At 33.1% G+C, this 6,530-nt stretch overlaps 1 protein-coding gene across 1 annotated transcript in view; it reads right to left on the bottom strand.

Annotated features, from left to right (window-relative positions):
* Eip78C (Ecdysone-induced protein 78C) overlaps positions 1 to 6,530 on the bottom strand; it is a 79,382-nt gene that overhangs the window by 16,163 nt on the left and 56,689 nt on the right. The window lies entirely within an intron of this gene.

Below are 6,530 nucleotides of genomic sequence, written 5' to 3'. Positions count from 1 at the left end.
AAAAAGAAGCTGGACAATTCTCTGATCCGAGAGAGCCTGGCCGTTTGCGCGCGATGTGATTTTATGATGGCCGTAGAAACTATCGTCGGAAGCAAACGGTATCCGCTCGTCCGCTTGCTGGCTGGATGCATCCGCGCAACCATCACGGGGACAATCAAGAGCAACCCCGTTACTCGGCTCGTCGCGTGGCGCTACTCCTTGCGCCTTTACCTTTGCGAGTGACAACGAACTGCTGGAAACGCTCAAGATCGTTTCGCAGAATCGACCGTCTTCAACTGTAACTACGGCACGTTCAACTGCTCTTTCGAAATTATCTAATCAACTAAAAATGCGCTACAATTACGATGTATCGCCGAGACTGACTGTTTCTATAATAAGTCAGAATAACGTGCATTTAGCGGACGCAATAATAACGGAAAGTTTTTTGTTTATCTTTTCCAATTTTAACTGAATGTGTACATACAGGGTGTCCCGTAAATTTTTGCCAAGCGCTTTTGTGTAAATAGAGCAGACTAAACCGAGTCGAAAAGTCCTCTACCATTTTGCAACTTTCACAATAGTTAACAAGATATTAATTACTAAAAATTGTCGAATATTGGTCTTCAATAATTTTTTACTCAAATACTATCAACATTACAGAAAAACTGCACGAGACAAAAATCATTTATTTTTTTCTCATAGAACTCTAAGAATTTTTTCAGAATTTTTTATCAAATTTTTAATACTGCATTTTCTTATTTTTACCATGACAACATAAGAAAGTACGGTATTAAAAAATTCTGAAAAAATTCTCAGAACTTTATGAGAAGAAAATAAACAATTTTTGTCTCTCGCTGTTTTTTTGTAAAGTTGATAGTATTTGAGAAAAAATTATTGAAAACCAATATTCAGCGATTTTTAGTAATTAATATTTCGTTAATCATTGCGAAAATTGCAAAATGGTAGAGGACTTTTCGACTCAGTTTAATTCGCTCTATCTACACAAAAGCGCTTGGCAAAAACTTACAGGGCACCCTGTATATAATACTATATAAGTGCTAAAGAATTCTGAAATTCTTTATTTTTCTCGATATAGCTCATAATTTTGATTTAACAAAATATGAAAAGATTGATAAACTGTTTGGAATGCAGTTCACTGGTTAAATTTTATATCATCTCTCTCTCTCTCTCTCTCTTCCCTTCACAGATAAATTTAATGATCAGTTATATCATTATATCGAAAAAGATAAATCGGGGAAAGTAAATTCAGTTCAATTTTGCTATTAAACTTTCTATGTCACGGTAACTAACTCTTCGTGAAGAACATGAATTATTCATTGATATATACAAAAAATGATTTAAAAGCTAAAATGCGAACTGCTGGCACAGGAGAGCTTACGGATTTTTTATTTTTCTCTTTCACCAAATTGATTCGTTAAATGAAAGATGACACGGATCATAATTGTAAAATTAGAATTTAGCTGAACAATTATAATGAAAGGAGAGGATTTAATGTAGATCGATTGTAATCGACGATTGACGTCACATCATAAAAGCATTGTTAAGTTATTCAATAAATCACAAAATTTGTAATGGCGAATTTTTGAGAAGAGAGAATCACGCTTAAAATGATTTGATAACAGCACGCCATTATCATATTGATTATTCGATACGTTTAGCATCGAGATGCATCGAGTATTAATTACGGTCGATATAAACGGTTTATTTTGGAAATACTATAATTCTATACTCTCGTAAATCCTCACCAGATAAATACAATAATTATACCACCTCATATTGTATCCTTAGCTCATTAAAATTTGTAATTACAACCACTTGCAAAGTAAGTAGCTCGTACAATATTAATTAAATATGATAAAAATTACACACATACTATTAATTAATAACTTAGTTAAATTAATGGATGTAAAATAGAGAAGTACGCACGATTATATGTGTACGTATGTGTATACATATGAATGAAACTCTTAGTTGATCCGTAATTTCAAGAGAGCAAGGCGGAAGTTTTTATGGGTGCGCCGTAATTACATACACTAGTAATCAGTTCACAGTTAAGTCAAAGTTCTTCAGTACGTGTTCGAAAGAATCATGCCGCTCATTAGAGACGTATGTTAAATGGTCACGCACGAATAAATCTAAATGTTATTTTCTTCCGTCGCGTTTATTTTCGCGGAAACACCACCTTTCTTGCCCGACACGAGAGATAAGACATAAAAATCACCTTCTATTTATTTTACATGAGTGATAAACTAGCGCATGTGTTTCCTCCTGATAAAAATATCATTAACTTGAGTTATGATCATATTATAGATCATAGCTCCTTGCTAATAGTTTATATTTCACGTTGCTGTAATTTGTACAATTTAGATTCGCGATAACGTAACGTTATATCGCGCGCTAGGTCTCTTTCAAAGCTATACCAGATCTCCATGGCGCTATAATCCATCAGTTTACTAATAAATCGATTACGCTATATCCACGTGGGGGCTACTCGCCTTTGTTCAGAAATCAGCGGGGCGGTAAATGCACCGAAAGCGCTGCATGTTCGAATAAACGGTATGATGCGATGCTAACGATATTATCATGCTGGACAATATCAAAACCGATATGCAGCTCGTTTCGACAGTGTTTATTGGTAACCATCCAACTCCAATAAGAATAATTAAACCTAGACCAGCTATTTATCTAATAGTCTGACGTTTCGATTTATATTTTTGTCGACCAAAAAATAACGATGTGTAGCCATACATTATTAAATTCATAATTTATATCTATAATTTGAGTTATTTTTAATCATTTCCATAGGTCTCTCGCTGCTACTGCTACTCAATATGTCGTTAATTTGATTAAAACAATGGGAGTTAAATAATTTAATTCAAAAGAAAATGTATTAAATTTGATTCACTTTTAGTTTATTATTTACTAAGTGCATATATTAACATGGACGTTATTTATTTTGAAACAAATTAGAAATAGATTGATTTACATTTTGACACACATGAAAGTTAAAAATAACAAAATGTTATTAAGTTAATCAATATTAGATTTCTAGGGCAATAAAATGCAGCACATGTTTGTCGTTCAATTTTTTCCTTTTTATACATTAATGCTAATTTTTTTTACGTTAAGACAAAGAATAATATAGTTACAATTACACTGTCAACCCAATTGCATCAAAGGAGCAATGGTAGTCTCTTGAGTTAAAAATAGCAAAATATATAGCGTTAATGTAAAAAAAAATCGAAGCTAGTTCGGAAAAAAAAATTGAGCGAAAAACATGTGCTGCACTTTATTGCCCTCGAAATTTAATACTGGCGAATTTAATAATACTTGCCTCCGAAATTTAATACTAGCCAATTTAATATTTGCCAATTTATTACTGAAAGACAGTAATTAATTACATAAATATGATAGAGAACGCCAATAATCGGTCAAAGTTAAATGTTATGAATACAATATATATTCTTAATTTAAATTTAATTATCTCAGTGTGACTGTGCGCTATTCGGACATTAACCACAATCGATCTGAGACGCTGATAATATAAATATAAGGCACTGAAATATTCAGACATTCCTATATATAAAATAATCCCTCCTAAATTAATTCGGTAAAGAACTTATTGCGAAAAATATTACCTCAGCCAGGATGTACAGTAATTAATTACTTCTTTGGAGTATTAAAAGCATTTAATAACAGTGTTTTTAATATATGAAAATAATTATACTATTGTTCAGTATTATAACTCTCAATTGCAATAACGGATTATTTGAACTCAAAACAAACAATTTTAAATTGTATAATCTGTACGATTGATACTATGAGCTTTTTAATTGCAAAAAAGAAAACTTTGAACCTTTCTCTATCAATCGCCGTAAAGTTCACTTGCGAAGGTTCACTTGCATTCTGTATTCCAAACAGTACGTTTCAGAAGTTAGTTGTAGTTTTCGTAGCTGATTAAATTGGCCAGTATTAGATTTCTACAAGGGGTATATGTGATAACGTCGTTTAGCTATCGTGATGTGAGCTACCTCAGTGAGATAACATTAAATGATTTATCTAATTGCACATTCCTGTAATTTACCTAGTTCTAATGTTTAACTGTTAGTCGAGAGTTCAGGCATGTCGAATGTCAATTTACGCGGAAATGCCAAGTTCCCCTTGTTATCACAAGTGTGAATCTACGTGTACTTGTGAAACAACCGATGGTACACCCCATTGTCGGTGAGCACTGACGCGTGTTCGACATGACAGTAGACACTCCGGAAGAAAGCAGAATGGGATCTGGAGGCTTTCTCGAGATATAGAGAAAAAAAGGAACGAAGAGGAAACATACAAAAAATATTCGCCGAATGATATAATATTACGAGAACAATGTTGTAAGCAATTTCCTGCTCACCTCTGAGAAACATATTGCATATTTATGAAAATGTTTAACGTGAAAAAGCAATTGTGCAAGATGCTCGCAATTACTGCACAATAATTTAAGAGCAAATTCTCGAGATTAATGAATCGTAAATTCTAAAATATCTGAGGTCAACGAAGTTTTTGAATGTTGCATAATCCATAAAAAAATGTATAATAGAAGAATTTTCATAATTGAGATAATTCCTTTTCAAATATTTACTTTTCGTAAATAGTATCAGTATGTATGTATGCGATAAAAAAATAAACGACGAAAAATAAATATATTATCTAAATTGCAAAAATTATAATATGATAACGGCATGTTAGATATATTATAGGTCAAACTAAAAATAATATCTTCATTAAATGAAATTTTGGATCAAATAAAATTAATGATTATCTTAGGCAACATTAATGAGTTTATTGCATCAAACGCAAGATCGGCACGCAAAAGCCTTTTTTTTTTAATTAAACTGAAATATGAGGAATAGAATATTCGACGCGTTTACCTGATGAGTTTTACGATAAGTACCTATTACGTAAATATTTATTAAAATAGTTTATATATAAAGTGCTTACGTGCAACATGTTAATATACACTCACTTTATTATCATTCACGGCAGTAACTGCACGGACAGGCAGCGGCACAAGCTGTGTATTATCATTACCTTTCGAAACTCAACAGGTACTAAAGTCAAAAACGATTGTTGAACCTGTCGAATATCGGCTCGTGCGATTACTATTCTTTGTGGTTTTTTTCCGAGCGCGTTAAATATCTTGCGGCGACAGCGAATTCGCTGTCACGCAGCGCTCGTTTGACGCAACGTGCAGCATGTCATTGTGTTATCTTATTTCACTCATACACACCTACACACACCTACACATACACATGTATATACACATAGCGATAGTCAAGGGCGGTAATTTACGTACACCGATAATCAGTTAGCAGTTACGTTCAAAGTTCTTTAGCGTTCGTTCAAAAGAGTTGCTCATTATAGAGACGTACACGTATGTACGATAACGTGCAAATACCTCTATTTTGCCTGAAACGCAAACGTGCGATTAATTAATATCCGTGTTTCAGTTTGTAATATGTTAAATATTTTGTTGCAGCAATATGATCAAAACGAGATGTACAACAACTCTCTTGTGTTTACGCGGTCGCTTTGTTGCCATTCGCACAGCGAGACCAGAGTCGATAGCCAGAGGCACAAGCTCCATGTGCCGTCGTATTGCCTTTCGAAACGCGAATTCTCTACGAACGTTCACTCACCAGCCCGCGTAATTAATGTATTTCCGCGATCCGTAAGAACGGAACAACAAGAATTTGTCGTAACCGATATTTCGTGTAATTTATTTATTTCAAGTAGAGAAATCCAAGCGACAGAAAATGTGGATTATAAATCATTATTGTATGTATTATTATTATATATGATGGATGGTGCCTGTTTTTTTAATGCATATCTATGCATTTTTTGTCAATTTAAATTAGGGATGCATCGGATATCCGGAAAGTATCCGGTATCTGGTATTATTCAGTATTTTTTTACTATCCAACCGGATAGCCGGATCTCACTATTATCCGGGGAGGTATCCGATTGAAATTTGATATAAAATTGTTGATTCTTTCTTATACAAATGTTCTCCAAATAAGTAGGGTAAGTGGTCCAACAATGAACCATGTAAATTTCAGAGGCTCGTATTTCTCTCAATTATTGAATTGAAGGTCCGAATTTTTGCATATAGTTTATGAATTTAGTTGACTACATACCGTAAATAATAACTTTTAAGTTATCCCTGAAGTTTAGTTACAATTTCGATTATTTTAAAAAACGGGAAATGATTTATTGTGTACAAGGGGTGTTACACAATGAACCATGCTATTTTTAATAATAAATTACATGTTTTATACTGCGAATTGTTGGGATTATTTTAGTTTTGCTATATTTTAAAATGTTTATTTATAAAATAGATAATTATAAGGTGGTGAGGATTCACAAGGCCGACCACCGCGTTTTTCTTTCGTTTTGAGTGAAAACGCGTCAAATGAATATATTTTTATTGAAATTTTAGGTGGAGGGAGGGGCCGTAATCTAAATAATTATTACAATGAATTATT

Source organism: Trachymyrmex cornetzi, unplaced genomic scaffold, assembly GCF_001594075.2.
Source record: "Trachymyrmex cornetzi isolate Tcor2-1 unplaced genomic scaffold, Tcor1.1 scaffold152, whole genome shotgun sequence".
Classification (NCBI taxonomy): domain Eukaryota; kingdom Metazoa; phylum Arthropoda; class Insecta; order Hymenoptera; family Formicidae; genus Trachymyrmex; species Trachymyrmex cornetzi.
This window is presented reverse-complemented; position numbering and strand designations above follow the sequence as displayed.